This window comes from Ranitomeya imitator, chromosome 1 (assembly GCF_032444005.1).
Source record: "Ranitomeya imitator isolate aRanImi1 chromosome 1, aRanImi1.pri, whole genome shotgun sequence".
Taxonomy (NCBI): Eukaryota; Metazoa; Chordata; class Amphibia; order Anura; family Dendrobatidae; genus Ranitomeya; species Ranitomeya imitator.
The window spans coordinates 583,494,121-583,515,956 of NC_091282.1; the positions used below are offsets into that span (position 1 = coordinate 583,494,121).

The window sequence follows — 21,836 nt, forward strand, 5'->3', positions numbered from 1 at the left end:
TTGGGCTGAAAGTCCCCCTCTCGGCTTATACTCGAGTCATACCCGGGGGTCGGCAGGTGAGGGGGAGCGGGGGCCGTTATTATACTTAGCTCCCGGCGCCGTCCCTGGACGTCCCTGCTTCTTCCAGCGCTGCAGCTTCTTCCTGTACTGAGCGGTCACATGGCACCGCTCATTACAGAAATGAATATGCGGCTCCACCCCCCATAGAGGTGGAGCTGTATATTCATTACTGTATATCAGCGGTAACGCTGCCCGCTCAATACAGGAAGAAGATGCAGCGCCAGGACCAGGTAAGTATACGGGGGAGGGAGCGCTGCGCGATAGTCACCTGCTCCTCGGTCCGGGTGTCGCTCTGTCTTCAGCAGTGACGCTCAGGTAAGAGGGCACGGTGACGTAGTCAGTGCGCGCCCTCTGCTGAACGTCAGTGCCAAAGACTGAGCCGCACGAGGAGCAGGTAAAAGTTCCGGGGTCCTGAGCGAAGAGAGGTATGTGATTTTTTTTTTTTTTTTTTTTTTTTTTTTTTTTATGGCAGCAAAAGCAAATGGGGCAAGTGGCTGTACGGAGCATCTTATGGGGCCATAACACTTGTGCAGAACTATATGAGGCAAGTGACTGTACGGAGCATCTTATGGGGCCATAACACTTGTGCAGAACTATATGGGGCAAGTGACTGTACGGAGCATCTTATGGGGCCATAACACTTGTGCAGAACTATATGGGGCAAGTAGCTATGCGGAGCATCTGTATGGGGCCATAACACTTGTGCAGCACTATATGGGGCAAGTAGCTGTGCGGAGCATCTGTATGGGGCCATAACACTTGTGCAACACTATAAGGGGCAAGTGACTGTCCGGAGCATCTTATGGGGCCATAACACTTGTGCAGCACTATATGGGGCAAGTGGCTGTGCGGAGCATCTTATAGGGCCATAACACTTGTGTAGCATTATATGGGGCAAGTAGCTGTGCGGAGCATCTTATGGGGCCATAACACTTGTGCAGCATTATATGGGGCAAGTGGCTGTACGGAGCATCTTATGGGGCCATAACACTTGTGCAGCATTATATGGGGCAAGTGGCTGTACGGAGCATCTTATGGGGCCATAACACTTGTGTAGCATTATATGGGGCAAGTAGCTGTACAGAGCATCTTATGGGGCCATAACACTTGTGCAGCACTATAGGGGTCAAGTGGCTGTACGGAGCACTATATGGGGCCATAACACTTGTGCAGAACTATATGGGGCAAGTGACTGTACGGAGCATCTTATGGGGCCATAACACTTGTGAAGAACTATATGGGGCAAGTAGCTGTGCGGAGCATCTGTATGGGGCCATAACACTTGTGCAGCACTATATGGGGCAAATAGCTGTGCGGAGCATCTGTATGGGGCCATAACACTTGTGCAGCACTATATGGGGCAAGTGGCTGTGCGGAGCATCTTATAGGGCCATAACACTTGTGCAGCACTATATGGGGCAAGTGACTGTCCGGAGCATCTTATGGGGCCATAACACTTGTGCAGCACTATATGGGGCAAGTGGCTGTGCGGAGCATCTGTATGGGGCCATAACACTTGTGCAGCACTATATGGGGCAAGTAGCTGTGCGGAGCATCTGTATGGGGCCATAACACTTGTGCAGCACTATATGGGGCAAGTAGCTGTGCGGAGCATCTGTATGGGGCCATAACACTTGTGCAGTACTATATGGGGCAAGTAGCTGTGCGGAGCATCTTAAGGGGCCATAAACACTTGTGCAGCACTATATGGGGCAAGTGACTGTACGGAGCATTATATGGGGCCCTTATTACCCTTTATGCAGGATTATATGGGGCATATTTTAATATGGAGCATCTAATGGGGCCCATCAAACTTTATGGAGCATTATATGAGGCTCCTGATTCAATATGGATATTCAAAAACACTTAACCTACTTGATGTCTCAATTAATTTTACGGTTATTGGTATCTATTTTTACTTTTGAAATTTACCGGTAGCTGCTGCATTTTCCACCCTAGGCTTATGCTCGAGTCATTAAGTTTTCCCAGTTTTTTGTGGCAAAATTAGGGGGGTCGGCTTATACTCGGGTCGGCTTATACTCGAGTATATACGGTACTATGTGGCTGGGCGATATACTACATGGCTCTGTGCTGTATACTACGTTGCTGTGCAATATACTAATTGACTGGGCAATATACTATGTCGCTGGGCAATATATTATGTCGCTGGGCGATATACTACGTGACTGGGCAATATACTACGTGGCTGGGCAATATATTACGTGACTGGGCAATATACTATGTCGCTGGGCAATATACTACGTGACTGGGCAATATACTACGTGGCTGGGCAATATATTACGTGACTGGGCAATATACTACGTGGCTGGGCAATATAGTACTTGGCTGGGCAATATACTACGTGACTGGGCAATATACTACGTGGCTGGGCAATATATTACGTGACTGGGCAATATACTACGTGGCTGGGCAATATAGTACTTGGCTGGGCAATATACTATGTGACTGTGCAATATAATACGTGGACATGCATATTCTAGAATACCCGATGCGTTAGAATCGGGCCACCATCATATATATATATATATATATATATATATATATATATATATATATATATATATATATATATATATATATATATATATATATATATATATATATATATATATATATATATATATATACAGTGGGGCAAAAAAGTATTTAGTCAGTCAGCAATAGTGCAAGTTCCACCACTTAAAAAGATGAGAGGCGTCTGTAATTTACATCATATGTAGACCTCAACTATGGGAGACAAACTGAGAAAAAAAAATCCAGAAAATCACATTGTCTGTTTTTTTTAACATTTTATTTGCATATTATGGTGGAAAATAAGTATTTGGTCAGAAACAAAATTTCATCTCAATACTTTGTAATATATCCTTTGTTGGCAATGACAGAGGTCAAACGTTTTCTGTAAGTCTTCACAAGGTTGCCACACACTGTTGTTGGTATGTTGGCCCATTCCTCCATGCAGATCTCCTCTAGAGCAGTGATGTTTTTGGCTTTTCGCTTGGCAACACGGACTTTCAACTCCCTCCAAAGGTTTTCTATAGGGTTGAGATCTGGAGACTGGCTAAGCTACTCCAGGATCTTGAAATGCTTCTTACGAAGCCACTCCTTCGTTGCCCTGGCGGTGTGCTTTGGATCATTGTCATGTTGAAAGACCCAGCCACGTTTCATCTTCATTGCCCTTGCTGATGGAAGGAGGTTTGCACTCAAAATCTCACGATACATGGCCCCATTCATTCTTTCATGTACCCGGATCAGTCGTCCTGACCCCTTTGCAGAGAAACAGCCCCAAAGCATGATGTTTCCACCACCATGCTTTACAGTAGGTATGGTGTTTGATGGATGCAACTCAGTATTCTTTTTCCTCCAAACACGACAAGATGTGTTTCTACCAAACAGTTCCAGTTTGGTTTCATCAGACCATAGGACATTCTCCCAAAACTCCTCTGGATCATCCAAATGCTCTCTAGCAAACTTCAGACGGGCCCGGACATGTACTGGCTTAAGCAGTGGGACACGTCTGGCACTGCAGGATCTGAGTCCATGGTGGCGTAGGGTGTTACTTATGGTAGGCCTTGTTAAATTGGTCCCAGCTCTCTGCAGTTCATTCACTAGGTCCCCCCGCGTGTTTCTGGGATTTTTGCTCACCGTTCTTGTGATCATTCTGACCCCACGGGGTGGGATTTTGCGTGGAGCCCCAGATCGAGGGAGATTATCAGTGGTCTTGTATGTCTTCCATTTTCTAATTATTGCTCCCACTGTTGATTTCTTCACTCCAAGCTGGTTGGCTATTGCAGATTCAGTCTTCCCAGCCTGGTGCAGGGCTACAATTTTGTTTCTGGTGTCCTTTGACAGCTCTTTGGTCTTCACCATAGTGGAGTTTGGAGTCCGACTGTTTGAGGGTGTGCACAGGTGTCTTTTTGTACTGATAACAAGTTTAAACAGGTGCCATTACTACAGGTAATGAGTGGAGGAAAGAGGAGGCTCTTAAAGAAGAAGTTACAGGTCTGTGAGAGCCAGAAATCTTGATTGTTTGTTTCTGACCAAATACTTATTTTCCACCATAATATGCAAATAAAATGATAAAAAAACAGACAATGTGATTTTCTGGATTTTTTTTTTCTCAGTTTGTCTCCCATAGTTGAGGTCTACCTATGATGTAAATTACAGACGCCTCTCATCTTTTTAAGTGGTGGAACTTGCACTATTGCTGACTGACTAAATACTTTTTTGCCCCACTGTGTATATATATATATATATATATATATATATATATATATATATATATATATATATATATATATATATATATATATATATATATATTATTGTACATGTCAGCCAGATAACCTCATTAATAAAATGGTACATAGAGATCAATAAGGCTACGTTCACACTAGCGTTGTGCGCCGCTGCGTCAGCAACGCACGCAAAAAACGCGGCAAAACGCTGCATTTTGCGACGCATGCGTCGGTTTTTGCCGAAAATCGGACGCAAGAAAAATGCAACTTGTTGCGTTTTCTCGGTCCGACGCTTGCGGCAAAAAAGACGCATGCGTCGCACAACGCAACAAACAAAAACGCATGCGTCCCCCATGTTAAGTATAGGGGCGCATGACGCATGCGTCGCCGCTGCATCGCCGACGCAAACCTGACGCACATTAGCTTAACGCTAATGTGAACGTAGCCTTAGAGTTGCGCGCGCACACATACACACACACACACACGCTACTTTTGCGTGAAATGCAATATCTGTTTTTTTTTGTTTGTTTTTTTTAAAGTATAAAAATTACTTGGCCTCCTGCGTAATTTCCATAACCAGCAGAGGGAAAGCCGACGGCTGAGGTGGTTCCCAGGCTATTAATATCAGCTCACAGATGTTTGCTTATCTTTTACTGGCCAGTTTACAGGGGAACCCCAGAAAAAAGTTTACATGGGGCCCCCCTATAAAATCGAACTGGCAAAGGCAAGGCAGACAGCTGTGGGCTGATAATAGCCTGGGAAGGCCCCATGTATATTGCCCCCCCTTCACCCCCTGGCTAAATACATCAGCTCACAGCTGCACCAGAAATGGCGCATCTTATAGATGTGCCAATTTTGGTGCTTAACCTCGCTCTTCCCACTTGCCTGTACCGGTGGCAAGTGGGGTAATATTTGTGGGGTTGATGCCACCTGTGTATTGTTCGATGACATCAAGCCCACTTCTTAGTAATGGAGAAGCGTCAATAAGACACCTATCCATTACTAATCCTACAGTTATATGGTAAATAAAGACACAGCCAGAATAAAGCCCTTTATTAGAAATAATCGCACACACCTTTATTAATCTTAACCCCCTTCTGACCTCTGACAGGATAGTACGTCCGAGGTCAGATCCCCTGCTTTGATGCGGGCTCCGGTGGTGAGCCCGCATCAAAGCCGGGACATGCCAGCTGTTTTGAACAGCTGACATGTGCCCGTAATAGGCGCGAGCAGAATCGCGATCTGCCCGCGCCTATTAACTAGATCACTAAAGGTGTGACCACAGACAAATAAATTGGCCTCACCATGGTACAATGAAAATCATGTTTATTATATTAATTAAAACAACATATATAGGTAAGTAACTAACAAGGGTGCTGGTACCACAAAAGGAGGGACTTTACTACCATAGGCAACCCACAAATTCTGCGCTGACTATGACAATGAATAAAGACAATATCTCACAAAGATGACATGCCTAAATGTATATCCTGGTCAATTATACGTATGCCGACCTGGCTATAAGTATACATAAAACTGGATAGCTGAACGCTTATACTCCCAGTATCCCAGGAGAGTCATGGGCCCCGATAGAGAGGCATAAACATCCGAATGATATAAGATAGTAAATTACCTGTCAGTCAGTCACTAAGGGGTAAACCTCGGCGTCCCTCTGCCCCGACGCACGTTTCACACCGCTTCTTCAGGAGGCGTGTCAGGGCAGGGGGTTTAGCCGGCTTAACTATATTGGGCAGTAAAAGTGATTGGATCCCGGGGCTGATAATTACTATAATCAGGTGTGATATAATGACCGCAATGCCTAAATGCAAGCACACACTTATGTGCGCCGCTGTACGAAAACAGGATATCCTGCCATGTACTGCTGATGACTCCTTGTACGGAGAGTGTATCGGCGCATGCGCAGATCTGTCGGATCCTGTAACCAATGGGGAACAAGATCCCGGTCAAGGGGTCGGAGGCGGCAGGTCATTGGTAGTACGACTCTGCGTCCTCGTTCCCCTGGCAACCGATCACCGTTCCCCACAAGTCCGCGATCAGCGCAAGCGCGCTACTCACCGCAATGGAGAGAGGGGGAATAAATAAGCAATTAATGCAATACTGAGGTATCTATGGCGAATGTAACAGGTGTATGGCATCTAATAGTGTATATGCTACAAATGTGTGTGAAATATGAGTGTATATAACTATGTGAAATAGGTCTACCTACAAATATGTATCATGTAAGTGATCATGAATGAAGTGTACCCTAAACAACGGGACCCCTAAAAACGCATAATCATAACCTAGTTAGGAATCTACCAAATAACCCACGATCTAATAGGTGAAAAATGTGATACTATATTGATATACATAAAAGTCCATATTACTGGATATATTATATAAGATAAGGCTATTTGCCTAACATTAGTGACAAAAAGGCTCAAAAGCTGAACCATATGTAAAATACATGAAGTGCCAATACATACTATAAAAAATGAATAAATGCCCCCACTTATACCTAAATTTGAGCACAACTCACTATGGCATATAAAACAATAAAAGATCCCAATGGTCAGCAACATGAAAACATACAGAGGCTGAAGTGTCATTGTGGAGAAAGTACAAAGGATGAAGGCAAAATTCCTTCTTCTCCTACTATGGCATGCCGATGATATAACATTGCTGTATATTGCTAAAGTTTCTTGATTTTCTCCGATTGTGACCTCTTCATCATGATGATTCATCCTGCTATGATGTGGACGCAGTCATACTTCCTCTTGACATAGATGGAAATGCCACCGATGATCCTCCCCAGATGATAAATACAACTAAGGTATACATACAATAAAAACAAATAAATAAAATGCCAACATACAACATAATTAAAAAGAGTCATCATAGGTGGATACCCTATCCAAATATATAACCCCCTACCACACTACTACCTCATATTCAGAAATATCATTACAAAAATGCACCAAAGCCAAAGCTTTCATTTAGGCCTTGTGGTACCACCGTTCCCAATCTGTAAATCAACTGGCATTCTTTTTTGGCCAGCCTCTGACCGATGTCTCCCCCTCTGGTTCCCAAATCCAACAAATCAATGCCTTTAATGGACAATAGTCTGGAATTGCACTGGTGATATCTCTTAAAATGTCTAGGGAGGGTTTTCAGTGTGGCATTGTCAAGGGCTGTTTTTGCTTTTTCTATATCTAGGCAATGTTCACGTACTCTGATTTTTAATTCGTGGCTGGTCATACCTATATAAATTTTGCCGCACGGACATTCAGCATAATAAATTACGCCTTTTGAAGAGCATGTAATGTATGATCGAATGTCGTACGTTTTGGTGCCATCAAAATTTTTAAACGTGGCACTCTTTTTCATGTTAGCACAGCCCCTACATATGCCACACGGAAAGAATCCCCTCCTCAAGGCTGTCTTTTTCTCCTTAATCATGGTCTTGGGATCATATGTACTATGTACAAGGATATCTCGTAAACAAGGGGCTCTTTTGGCTACCACAGAGGGACGTTCCGGAAGGATTTTTTTGAGGGTAGGGTCTGTAGACAAAATCTTCCAGTGTTTTTGAATGAAATGATATAAGTCATGCCATTCATTACTGAAATTGGTAATAAATCTTACCTGATTATCTTGCTCTCTCTTTTCAGGGGTAGGTTCATTTTTGTGTAATAGTTGTTGTCTGGGAGTGTTTTTCGCTCTCCAGTATCCCTTTTGTATGGCCCGTCGATTATATCCTCTCTCCTGAAACCGTTCACGTAATTTCCTCGATTGTTCTTCAAATTGTGCTTCCTCGGAACATATCCTTTTAACGCGCAAGAATTGCCCAATGGGTATACTATTGGTTGTGGATCTGGGGTGCAGGGAAGATGCATGTAACAGCGAATTAGTTGCTGTAGGTTTCCGATGCACAGTTGTAGATAGGTGACCATCTGGTAATGTAGTGATGTATAAATCCAGGAAGTCAATCTCTCGTCCAAATTTATACGTTAGTTTGATATTTCTGTCATTTTGATTTAACCTTTTCATGAGGGTATGAAGTTCCTCTACTGGTCCTTCCCAGTGAACATAACATCATCACCACCAATTATGGATTCGCTCAGTGCCCTGAATCTCCTCTTCCTGAAATACTGACCATTCCCAGGCTCCCATAAATTGGCGTATGAGGGGGCACAACTAACTAGTTAAATGCCGCTGTCAAAAGCAGACAGCGGCATTTAACTACCGCATCCGGCCGGGCGGCCGGAAATGACGGCATCGCTGACCTCCGTCACATGATCGGAGGTCGGCGATGCTTTTCCATGAGACCTCTCGCCGGTAGCTGTGAGCGCCCCCCTGTGGTCGGCGCTCACAGCACACCTGATTTTCTGCTACATAGCAGTGAACAGCAAATTGCTGCTATGTAGCAGAGCCGATCGTGCTGTACCTGCTTCTAGCCTCCCATGGAGGCTATTTAAGCATGGCAAAAGTAAAAAAAAGTTAAAAAAAAATGTGAAAAAAATTTAGTGAACCTAGCAAAAAAGCCAAACAAAAAACAAGTGTGGGATTGCACTTTTTTTTTGCAATTTCACCACACTTTTTTCCCATTTTCTAGTACACGACATGCTAAAACCAATGATGTTGTTCAAAAGTACAACTTGTTCCGCAAAAAATAAGCCCTCACATGGCCAAATTGACGGAAAAATAAAAAAGTTATGGCTCTGGGAAGGAGGGGAGTGAAAAACGAACACGGAAAAACAAAAAATCCCAAGGTCATGAAGGGGTTAATTAACCATACGTAATGCATCGCCTAATCCCCGAATCCCTTGATCTCCTGCAGCAAAAATAAAATAATAAACCAACACAAATACTCCCTGTCCAACGTAGTCCGTTTACTGAGTGTTCCACGGTGATTTCACATGTAGAACAGTCACATGGTGAGATGTGACTGCTCTACATGGCCTTCGGCGATACAGTGAGCGTTCACCAGAGTTTGTGCTCTCGCTTACGGCACTACTGCCATGTGAGAATTTTCTCACGCAGCGGTGCCGCAAGTGACAGCACGTACTCCGATGGTGGCGCAGTGATACACTGGGAGGATACCTCCTGTCGCTGTATCGTCGGGTAGAGTGGTCACATCACCCGATGTGACTGGTCTACATGTGAGATCGGCGTGGGACACTTGGTAAATGGACTACGATGGACAGGGAGTATTTATGTTGGTTTATTTTTTTTTGTTGCAGGAGATCGAGGGCATCAAGGAATTAGGTGTTTGAGTATGAATGTGTTTATTTTTTGTTTGTTTGTTTTACAATTGGACAGTCGCCTGATGATGGGACTACTACTGTCCCATCATCGGCTCATGCTGTCACTGTTATATGTGACATCAGACATAGCCGGATGGGAGTAGTAGTCCCATCAGACGATGCTTGGCTACACACATATACACCCGCACACACACAGACACCCTCAGACAGACCCCACACACTCTTTATCCTTCCTTTCTGCTGTGTTTTTGGCATGAAAATCCGCAGCTAACCCGCAGACCTTTTTACACCTGTGGTTTAGCTGCAGATTTGACTTACTCAATGTATGTCAATGGGTGCAGAAACGCTGCAGATCCGCAAAAAGTATTGACATACTGTTGAAAACAAAACGCTGAGAATCCGTGCCGAATTTTCTGCAGCATGTGGACACCAATTGTGGATTCCCATTGATTAACATTGCCTGAGCCACCCTTTGCGGATTTGTTGCAAATTTGCGTGGAAAAAATACTGCAGATCCGCAACGTGTTCACAAAGCCTTAGGGAAGGCACATTTCTGTTCTGTGGACTATGGTCCAGTGCATAAACTTAGGGTCCTGCACAGATCCCTGACATCAACCCCATTGAATATCTTATGGATGAACTAGAACAGCGATTGCTAGCCAGGTTCTCTCATCAAACATCATTGTCTGACATCACAAATGTGTTTTTTTGTGAATAGTCAAAAATAGTGATGATCGAGTATACTCGTTGCTCGGGTTTTCCCGAGCACGCTCGAGTGGTCTCTGAGTATTTGTTAGTGCTCGGAGATTTAGTTTTCGTTGCCGCAGCTGCGTGATTTACAGCTGCTAGAAAGGCTGAATACATGTGAGGAATGCCTGTTTGTTAGGGAATTCCAACGTGTTTTTAGGGGTGACCAGAAAATTGCCCACGGGAAAATTGCCCACGGGAAAAATGCCCACAGGTAAATTGCTCACATGGAAAATTGCCCACACAGAAAATTGCCAATTGCAGCATCGCCAAGTTTCAGATCCATGATATTTGAGGTGCAAGGTGAAGAATGCCCACAGAAAATTGCCCACAGGCTGAATTATAGGTTAAATGCTCTGCAGGGCATGGGGATAGTATGTAGGTATGGGTGAGATGCTCTGCAGGGCAGAAGAATAATAATAGAATTATAGGTGACATGCTCTGCACAATAGAGAATAGCAAAGATCTATAGGTTAAATGCTCTGCAGGACAGGGGGATAGTATGCAAGTATACGTGAGAACAGAGAATAGTATAGAATTATAGGTGAGATGCTCTGCAGCATAGAAGAATGTCGGCAAAAATTGCCCATATAAAAAAAACTCCCGACAAGTTTATTAAGAACAGTTTATTAAGGAGTTCTAATAAAAACAATAACTTAAGTTTATTAAACAATCATTGCACACCTGGAAATAATTAGCTGCCGGGTGATTGTCCTTGACTTCCATTGGCTCCATTGAAATACAATACAGCACAACACAGTAAGCAGCAAAGAAAATGCAGAATAGATTTCCACAAAGGTCTGTGGGCCCAGTTTACTTCTCCAGGTTCTGTTCACTCATCCTTAGTCCCAGAGTACGGATTCTGGTCTTAGGAGTTGTCATTCCACTGTGCTAGCAATAATTCTACTCTCATTGTGGTGTGTCTGGTCCTAGAGACCCTTATTCCACTCTCATTGTGGTGTGTCTGGGCCTAGAGACCCTTAGGCTATGGGCACACACTGCTGATTTTGCTGCGGATCCACAGTGTTTCCGAAGCTGCGGGTCCCCAGCGGTTTCCCATGCATTTACAGTACAATGCATAAACCTATGGGAAACGCAATCCGCAATGCACATGCTGCGGAAAAAAACGCGCGTAAACACAGCGGTTTACATTTCGCAGCATGTCAATTCTTTGTGTGGAATATGCAGCGATTTTACACCTGCTCCATAATAGAAAACTGCAGGTGTAAAACCGCAGTGGAATCCGTACAAAAAATGCGGTAAATCCGCAGGAAAAAGGCACAGTTTTTGCCCTGCGGATGTATCAAATCCGCTGTGGAAAAATCTGCAGAGGATCATTCTACATGTGCACATGGCCTTATTCAAATCCACTCTGCATTTCCTTCCATCCTATGCCTGCCTGCACCTGCAGTATATGTGTGATACATAAATATGTAGGGTCTGTTCACTCTTACTCTTGGCAGTGATAAGTGGACAGGGAAAGAAGTGCATGCCCCAGATTCACTGCCACTGAAGTCAATGGGAGAGCGGAGCTGCTATGGCACTTCCGCTCCTCTGACAGATTCTGACAGAATCTCGCCTTTCTGTGGTGCCTTCTCGGCTTCCAGGACCATCTATCTCAGCCAGCAGCCCCCTGGTTTTGGTGGGCACCCATTGAGATAATAATGTATTAGATCTGTCCTGCAGTCCCATGTAACTCCATAGATAATACAGTGATTCTTTTGTGGGTACTGATAGCAGTGATGGCTCCTCTGGATCACGCTGCTGCTGGTTCTGCCTGTGCTGCTGTTCTGGGCTGGTGGGAGGAGTAAGGCAGAGTCAGTGACAGATGAGAGCAGACTAGATCTATCTATTGCTGAGTGACAGACTGGTACAAACCACAGATCTTCAGCATGTTTGCAGTTTTGCACTAGGTCAGCTGTAAATCACAAGTTGATCACACATCATGTGAACATCCTCACCTTTCACCTCAAATATCATAGATCTGAAACTTTGTGATGCTGCACTGGGCAATTTTCCGTGTGGGCAATTTTCCGTGTGGGCAATTTTCCGTGTGGGCAATTTTCCGTGTGGGCAATTTTCCGTGTGGGCAATTTTCCTTGTGGGCAATTTTCCTTGTGGGCAATTATCCGTGTGGGCAGTTTTCCTGTGGGCAATTTTCCTGTGGGCATTTTTCAGGGAACCATATTTAGGCTGTCTAGCAGCCGTAAATAATGCAGCTGAGGCGACGAAAACTAAATCTCCGAGCACTTACAAGTACTCGGAGATCACCCGATCATGCTTGGGAAAACCGAGCAACTAGTATACTCGCTCATAACTAAAACTTTTCCAGGATAGCGGAAGCTGCTTTAGCTGCAAAAGGGTGAATACCTTAATATTAAAGGGGTTGTCCACTACTAGGACAACCCTTTCTTGAACTAAATGTTTGGACCTGATAAAAAAATAAAAAATAATTCTATATGCAAATTGCCTCTTCAGAGAAAAAGAGGACTTAAACTCTATAGCACCACCTGTTGGAATTAGCTATCCTACAAGTCACAATCAACCCTTTAACGAGTCGTGCAATATGACTTAAGATACAAGCCAAATAATTCTATGTAATGGACATTAATTGAAAGCCAGGGCTGCAGCTTATCAGACTGTCTCTTCATGTTAATCCGTAGGAAGGTTGAGGCAGTGACGTCAGTGCTGATTGGGCGCCGGGTACCCCCTGTCATTCCATCACAACAGTGCTCCAGGACTGCGAGTGCAGACACAGCTGGAATGGCACCAGCACTGTAGGGGAATATTGGTAAAAGGGCTTTCCTAGTATTGGACAACACGTTTAATGCTAATGAGATGCCATTACGGCTCTGTCACGATATGGTATGAAATATCATATAAGTAGTTTCTCTTGTTAGCAGGCTGCGGGCTAAGAAGCCCCCCTTCCCTTGCACTCAGCCAAGAGCTTTCATTTCCAAGGGATGGGGGAAGAAGAGTTTATTACCTCTAGCTCAGAGAGCAGAAGTATTTACGACCGGCATTCCTGCAGTGGAAAGTGACCAGCCTAAACTGGTAGAGAAGTTCCCAGAAATCCATGAAAGTTCTTTGTTTTGTTTTTGTAAGATATTACGCAAGCCGTTTACGTTAAGAACACGAAAATATATATTCGTAATCTCCCTCGGTGGATCTACCCATCCCTCGAAACACGGGCTTCTAACTCCATCTGGTAAAGAAGTAGGGATTTCTCTGTAAATATGTATCACAGACAGGACATATTTGATCTCATTAGAATACCCACGTTAATCCGAGATGAATGCTGGGTTTGTTATGACTGACATGTTTTGTAGCGGAGTTATCGAAATTAGATATAGGGTAGGGTAAAATTAGTTAACTGAAAAAGTAGGAGGGACGAGGTGATCCAACCCCTTTCTGGGATGCTACAGGCTTAGCTATAACTGTCTGCCCACATCCCCAGCCCAGTCTTCTTGTCTTTTCCTGGAGAGCCCTGAGCACGTTCAATTAACTGGGACATATGGAAAACTCCACTAGCCTGGTTGTCTGCAATGCTTTGAACATGTGAGTGTTATCTTTTCTCCTGTAATCCCTTTATGTTATAATTACCTTGTACATATTTGCAATTGTCTCATTTGTAACATCCTTGTAAAATATTTTGATAAAACACTGCCTAAACTTTACATAGAATCTAGTATATTAATTATTATACTTTCTCCATGCTCTAAACGTACCCTAAGTCTCCTGAAGAGAATTACGCTACTGTTTTGGGTTAGCTTCGGACCCGTTTACTCGAAGCTGGTGGCAGCGACCGTGTGCAGACTTTTGGGTGATGTTGTATCGACTGCGGCATTGATAATTATTGTTTCTGCCTGAGTGGGAGTAGTTTATCGCGTCGCTGCAGTGTGCCCAATAGCCAGTACATAGCAGGCAGCCTGTCTGGCGACTAATTACCCAGGGTGCAGTACCTAATCTGACCTGAGAGTAAGGGGGGTGCCAGAGAGCTGCAAGTGTTAAGTGGAACTGTAAGCGGGATATACATAAATCCCTGCAGTTCGTGGTATATTGAAGAGCAGTGGGATACCTAGAATAAGCCCCTGCTGTAAACTAAGAGGTCAATAGCCTTGTGTGTGGTTTTTCATCACATGGTTAGCAGTGGAGGGATAACTAAGATAAGCCCCCTGCACATGTGATAGCCGTCTGTTGGCCTAAAGTCACCCCGACCCGTGACATAGGGGTGACGGTCACGGTGTGAATCGTGACAGGCTCCTGTATGTGTCCCAATACTATTGTTCATAAAGTGTATATTAGATGTAATCCCCTTATCTGATGAAGGTGCCAGTTGTCTATACAGCATTAAACAAATGTATGGATCAGGGTCACACATCACACTACTGTTCCCAAAGAAATGGATGGTCTAGGTCACACATTATACCTCTGCTCCTATAGAAGTGAACGGAGTGATGTCGCCAGAAGGGTAGCTACTGTTTTGGTTCATTGGGGGGTGACATTTTTGACTGGGCCCCTAACCCAGGTAACCCTACAACTAAGGTGGCGCACCCTAATAATGAATGTAAGAGAACCTCAGCAGATAACTGTGCTTTTACTTAAAATATGAAATACTCCATATAGTATAATGCATCCCATAGTCCTTCATATAGTATAATGAACTCCCCATATGCCTCCATATGATATGGAAATTTGGGTTGGATAAATCTATCCCTATGTGTGTGCTGCGGCCGTTCCCAATAAGACTGAGTATTTTGAGCGCTCAAGGAATGAGACTGCACACCATTGTGTCCATAACATTCCATCAATACCGACCATTTATTGTATATACATAGTTTTATAATTGCATATAGAATGGAGTGGTTAGGGGTGGTTAGTTAATTACCATATGGTCTAGCTCCTCTGTTATTGGTTATATAAATATATATGGAATATTGTGATTAATGAACATATGACTGCTGATTAAGCAACTTAAATGAAGTTCTCTGCATCTGGGACAAAGTTGAGACATCTCATCAGCACTTAATACATCTGGAGTTCTTCTGGTTTTCGGGTGGAAATCACCGAACAGTCTGTCTGGCTTATATCAGTTTATGTCAGCCATTTTAAGCAATTGATTATAGTGTATATAGATATATTTGCGTTTATGAGTATATATGATTATAGAGGAGTATACATGCAAGTGAGATCTACATGATATAAATATTTCTATCACACATACAGTATAATGCACTCCCCATAGACCTCCAGTCAGTAAAATGCACTCCCCATAGAGCACCCATAGAGCATAATGCACTCCCCATTGGCACCCATACAGCATATTTGCACTCCCCATAGGCCTCCATACAGCATAATTCACTCCCTATAGGCCTCCATATAGTATGTTGCACTCCCTGTAGGTCTCTGTATAATGCCCTCCCCGTAGGCCTCTGTATAGTATAATGCCCTCCCCGTAGTCCTCCATGCAGCATAATATCCCTTTATCTAAACTCGGCATGTTATTCTAAGCGTATCTAATCGTTTGTGATACACTTCTCATATCTAACCCCAGATTGATAGAGCGAGCAGCACCAACTAACAGATGCTGCCGTCTGTCCTCTGTAACATGGTCTACATGTCAGTAACACTGACTTCAAGAACAAAATGGCTCCGCAATGTGACCCTAAACTTCATCCTTTCTTTTTAGAAACACCCATAAGGGAAGGGGAGACGTCGTACACGTTAGCAGATTCAGCCCACATTTACTGCAGTCGTAATATGAGCTAGTTATACACTAGGTTTTCATGGCAATTTTCAGCAGCTGCTCCCCCTAGTGTTTACAAGTTGAATTACCAAATGGTTTTTAAATTATTTTTCACATTTTACTTATGGTAATTAAAAAACAAATGATATTTGAAAAAAAAAATTAAAACCTTAATGCATTACATTTTTTTGTTTGTTTAACCCCTTCATGACCTTGGGATTTTTCGTTTTTCCGTGTTCGTTTTTCACTCCCCTCCTTCCCAGAGGCATAACTTTTTTATTTTTCCGTCAATTTGGCCACGTGAGGGCTTAATTTTTGCAGGACGAGTTGTACTTTTGAACGACATCATTGGTTTTAGCATGTCGTGTACTAAAAAACGGGGAAAAAATTCCAAGTGCGTGGAAATTGCAAAAAAAGTGCAGTCCCACACTTGTTTTTTGTTTGGCTTTTTTGCTAGGTTCACTAAATGCTAAAACTGACCTGACATTATGATTCTCCAGGTCAGTACGAGTTCATAGACACCTAACATGACTAGGTTATTTTTTAAGTGGTGAAAAAAAATTCCAAACTTTGCTAAAAAAAAAAAAATTGCGTCATTTTCCGATACTCGTAGCCTCTCCATTTTTCGTGATCTGGGGTCGGTTGAGGGCTTATTTTTTGCGTGCCGAGATGACGTTTTTAATGATAGCATTTTGGTGCAGATACGTTCTTTTGATCGCCCGTTATTGCATTTTAATGCAATTGTCGCGGCGACCTAAAAAATGTAATTCTGGCGTTTCAAATTTTTTTCTCGCTACGCCGTTTAGTGATCAGGTTAATGCTTTTTTTTAATTGATCGGGCGATTCTGAGCGTGGCGATACCAAATATGTGTAGATTTGATTTTTTTTTTTTATTATTGATTTATTTTGATTGGGGCGAAAGGGGGGTGATTTAAACTTTTTATATTTTTTTTTATTTTTTTCACATTTTTTTTAAACTTTTTTTTTTTTCTTTTGCCATGCTTCAATAGCCTCCATGGGAGGCTAGAAGCAGGCACAACTCGATCGCCTCTGCTACATAGCAGCAATTTGCTGATTGCTGCTATGTAGCAGAAATGGAGGTGTGCTGTGGGCGCCGACCACAGGGGGGCGCTCACAGCCACCAGTGATCAGTAACCATAGAGGTCTCTAGGACCTCTATGGTTACCATCCTGACGCATCGCTGACCCCCGATCATGTGACGGGGGTCGGCGATGACGTCATTTCCGGCCGCCCGGCCGGAAGCGGTAGTTAAATGCCGCTCTCTGCGTTTGACAGCGGCATTTAACTAGTTAATAGGTGCGGGCAGATCGCGATACTGCCCGCACCTATTACGGGCACATGTCAGCTGTTCAAAACAGCTGACATATCCCGGCTTTGATGCGGGCTCACTGCCGGAGCCCGCATCAAAGCAGGGGATCTGACCTCGGACGTACTATCCCGTCCGAGGTCAGAAAGGGGTTAAAGTGACCGTAGTAACGCTGAAAATGAATCTAAATCTGGGGTGCATGCAGTCTGTTCAATCAGTTTGCTGCCTCTTCTACTTTCTGTACAGCCACCTCCTTAAAACTAAGGGTTTGTTAATTTGTCTAGAAGTTATACAACGCACCCTCCTATAGTAAGTTGTATTACAGGAACTCTGTCAGCACAGAATGACTGTTAAAACCAAGTACAGGCACGCAGTGCTCTATGGCTGCCGATCATTTATATACACCTTCCACCTGTTTGTTTCCCCTCTCCCCTTCTCTTGCCCTATGAAGTCACTTCTGTCAGTCAGAGGAGGGTGGAGATGGAGGGAAATAAGCAGATGGGAAGGTGTGTATAAATGATTGGCCCTTCCATGAAGCAGCAGGAGTTGGTTTGAACAGTTATTCTGTGATGTCGGTGATATGTTTTTGCTTGATTTAAAAAATTTTTTGTGAATGTAGTGTGCTGTATCTGTTTTTCATGTGGATGGTCTGTCATCCATTTTTCTGATATGCAAATGAAAAAAAAAACCTGAAAGCTTAACCAAACTTTCTCCTAACAACCAGTCAATAAAAAATGGCCAGCAGACAGATGGCAACCATGTGCTAGTTGTGGGTCTTCTCCAGTGACCTTTAATGGGAATTGGTTTTATTGGATAGATGAGATTTACCCCTTTCTGACATCAGATGTAGTAAACCATCCCTGTGCCCTGGGCCTATTTCAACAGGGTCGGATTATTACGTCTGGGTGATCACCACCGGGTGTCAGCTGATTCTGACAGCTGCTACCCGGCACTAAGTGCCAGGAGCGGTCCCAGACCGTTCCCAGCACTTTAACCTCCCGAAATGCTGCAATCGAACACGATCGCAGGGTTCTGGAAGCAGGCAGATGGCTGACAGCCCCTCTGCCTTGGATCGGAGACCCCATGGCATGACGCAGGGTCCTGATCGTTGCCATAGTGACACGATGCCGTCATGATGTCCACATCTGGGTCACCAGACCTAGGAAACTTGCTTATCATACCCAGTGCAGGATGAGCAAGATTCTGTCAGTGCAGCTGACAGTTTGTACAGCATGGGATGCTGCTTCATCTCCATGCTGTAGAAGCGATAAGCCTGCAAAAATGAGTCCACAAGTAGAACAAACTAAAAAAAAAAAAAAGTGATTTTTTTTTTTTTTTTTTTTTTTTTTTTTTTAAATTGTGAAAATATATATTTTTTTTAAAAAAATCAAGATAGTGTTTCTTTAAATAAATATTTGAATGAAAAAACAAACAATAAAAGTACACATATTTGGTATCGCAGAGTTCACAATGACCTGACCTATATAATTGTCCCACTAGTTAACCCATTTAGTGAACACCATAAAAAATAAAGCATTGTTTTTTACCTTCTTTTTTATCCTACCGCTGAACAAAAAGTAGAATAAAATGCGATCAAAAAGATGAATATACCGTATATACTCGAGTAGAAGCCGAGATTTTCAGCCCAAATTTTTGGGCTGAAAGTGCCCCTCTCGGCTTATACTCGAGTCAAGGTGGGTGGCAGGGTTGGCGGGTGAGGGCGCTGAGGCATACTTACCTGCTTCCAGCGATCCTGGCGCTCCCCCTGCCGTCCCACGGTCTTCGGTGCTGCAGTTCTTCCTCCATCAGCGGTTACGTTGGACCTCTCATTAGAGAAATGAATAGGCGGCTCCACCTCCCATAGGGGTGGAGCCGCCTATTCATTTCTCTAATCAGCGGTAACGGTGACCGCTGATAGAGGAAGAGGCTGCAGCACCGAAGACAGCTGTGCGGGACAAGGAGCCGGACGCCGGGACCAGGTAAGTATGTCATATTTACCTGTCCCCATTCCAGCCGCCGGGCGCCGCTCCATCTTCCCGGCGCCCCTCCATCTTCCCGGCGCCGCTCCGCTCTGACTGTGCAGGTCAGAGGGCGCGATGACGCATATAGTGTGCGCGGCGCCCTCTGCCTGATCAGTCAGTGCGGAGAGACGCTGGGAGCTGCAAGCAAGAAAGGTCAGTATGGCTTTTTTTTTTTTTATTGCAGCAGCAGCATTGGCACAGATTTATGTGGAGCATCTATGGGGAAATATGAACGGTGCAGAGCACTATATGGGGCACAGCTATGGGGCAATATGAACGGTGCAGAGCACTATATGGGGCACAGCTATGGGGAACTATGAACGGTGCAGAGCACTATATGGGGCACAGCTATGGGGAACTATGAACGGTGCAGAGCACTATATGGCAGAGCTATGGGGAAATATGAACGGTGCAGAGCACTATATGGCACAGCTATGGGGAAATAATGAACGGTGCAGAGCACTATATGGCACAGCTATGGGGAAATAATGATCTATTTTTATTTTTTAAATTCACCGGTAAATGCTGCATTTCCACCCTAGGCTTATACTCGAGTCAATAAGTTTTCCCAGTTTTTTTGTGGCAACATTAGGGGGGTCGGCTTATACTCGAGTATATACGGTAAATAAAAATGGTACCGCTGAAAGCATCATCTTGTCCCCCAAAAAACAAGCTCCATACATCTCCTTCAGTGGAAAAATAAGTTATATCCCTCAGAATAAAGCGATGCAAAAATAACTACTTTTTTTTTTTTTTTTTTTTTTACAAAATTGTGTTAAATCGCAAAAACACAAAAAAGTGGTGTCGCTATAATCGTACTGACCTCGAGAATAAAGAAATTCCTGAATTGCTGTTTTTGTTAATTCTGCCTCCCAAATATGTGATATTAATCACAAAAGAAAGCCCACTGAAATAAATAGGTACCTTAAAGGGAACCTGTCACCCCCAAAATCGAAGGTGAGATAAGCCAACCGGCATCAGGGGCTTATCTACAGTATTCTGTAATGCTATAGATAAGCCCACGATGTATCCTGAAAGATGAGAAAAAGAGGTTAGATTATACTCACCTGAGCGGGCGGTCCGAACCAATGGGCGTCTGTGTCTTGTCCGGGGCCTCCCATCTTCATAGGATGACGTCCTCTTGTCCTCACGCTGCAGATCCGGCGCAGGCGTACTTTGCTCTGTTGCTGGGCCTCTCTGACCTTTCCCGGCACCTGCGCACTGCTGTACTTCTCTGCCCTCAACAGGGCAGACAAAGTACGCCTGCGCCGGAGCTGTACCGTGAAGACAAGAAGAGGACATCATCGTAAATGGTGGGAGGCCCCGGACCACGACGCCCATCGGACCGGACCGCAGTTGGACCGCCCCTGGGTGAGTATAATCTAACCTCTTTTTCTCATCTTTCAGGATACATCGGGGCTTATCTACAGCATTACAGAATGTTGTAGAGAAAGCCCTTGATGCCGGTGGGCTTAGCTCATCTTCGATTTTGGGGTTGACAGGTTCCCTTTAAGGTACCTATTTATTTCAGTGGGCTTTCTCTTGTGATTAATATCACATATTTGGGAGGCAGAATTAACAGGACAAATTGAAAAACAAGTTTTATGGTGCAATTTCTCCTGTTACCCTTATGAAAATGCAATATTTTGAGCTAAAAACCTATTTGTGGGGAAAATTAGATTTTTATTTTTACTGCTAAACATTATGAACTTGTGAAGCACCTTTAAAGGTATGTACACATGTATTGTGGAGGACTGCGGATTTTTCCGCAGCAGATTTTGAAAAAAAAACGCAGTTTAAAACCGCTGCTGTTTTTACTGCGGATTTATTGCGGTTTCTACTGCTGGCTTACACCTACAGTTTTCTATTGGAGTAGGTGTAAACCCACTGCGTTTCCGCGCGTTTTTTTCCGCAGCATGTGCACTGCGGTTTTCATTTCCCATAGGTTTACATTGTACTGTAAACTCAGGGGAAACTGCTGCGGATCAATGAACCTCATTGAACCTCAGGGTTCAATATTCTCACCCACACATCTAGATAAGTTCCCTGAGGGGTCAAGTTTCCAAAATTGCATCACTTGTGAGGGATTTTCACTGTATTCGCACATCAGAGGCTCTCCAAACGTGGCAGGGTGTCCTCCAACTGTTCCTACTAATTTTACATTCAAATAGTCAAATGGCACTCCTTTCCTTTTGAGCGCTGCCATGTGCCCGAACAGTGATTTTTCGCCCTCATATTGGGTGTCTGCATGCTCAGGAGAAATTATACAACAAATTTTGCGGTCCATTTTTTCCGGTTACCCTTGTCAAAATAAAAAAAATTTGGATCTGAAGTAATTTTTTTGTGAAAAAAAGTTAAATGTTCATTTTTTTTTTCCTTCCATGTTGCTTCATTTCCTGTGAAGCACTTGAA

The 21,836-nt window shown here is 43.8% G+C and overlaps 1 protein-coding gene across 8 annotated transcripts in view; it reads left to right on the forward strand.

Annotated features, from left to right (window-relative positions):
- LOC138680452 (scaffold attachment factor B2-like) overlaps nucleotides 1-21,836 on the forward strand; it is a 702,355-nt gene that overhangs the window by 463,381 nt on the left and 217,138 nt on the right. The gene's annotated exons all lie outside the window — the stretch shown is intronic.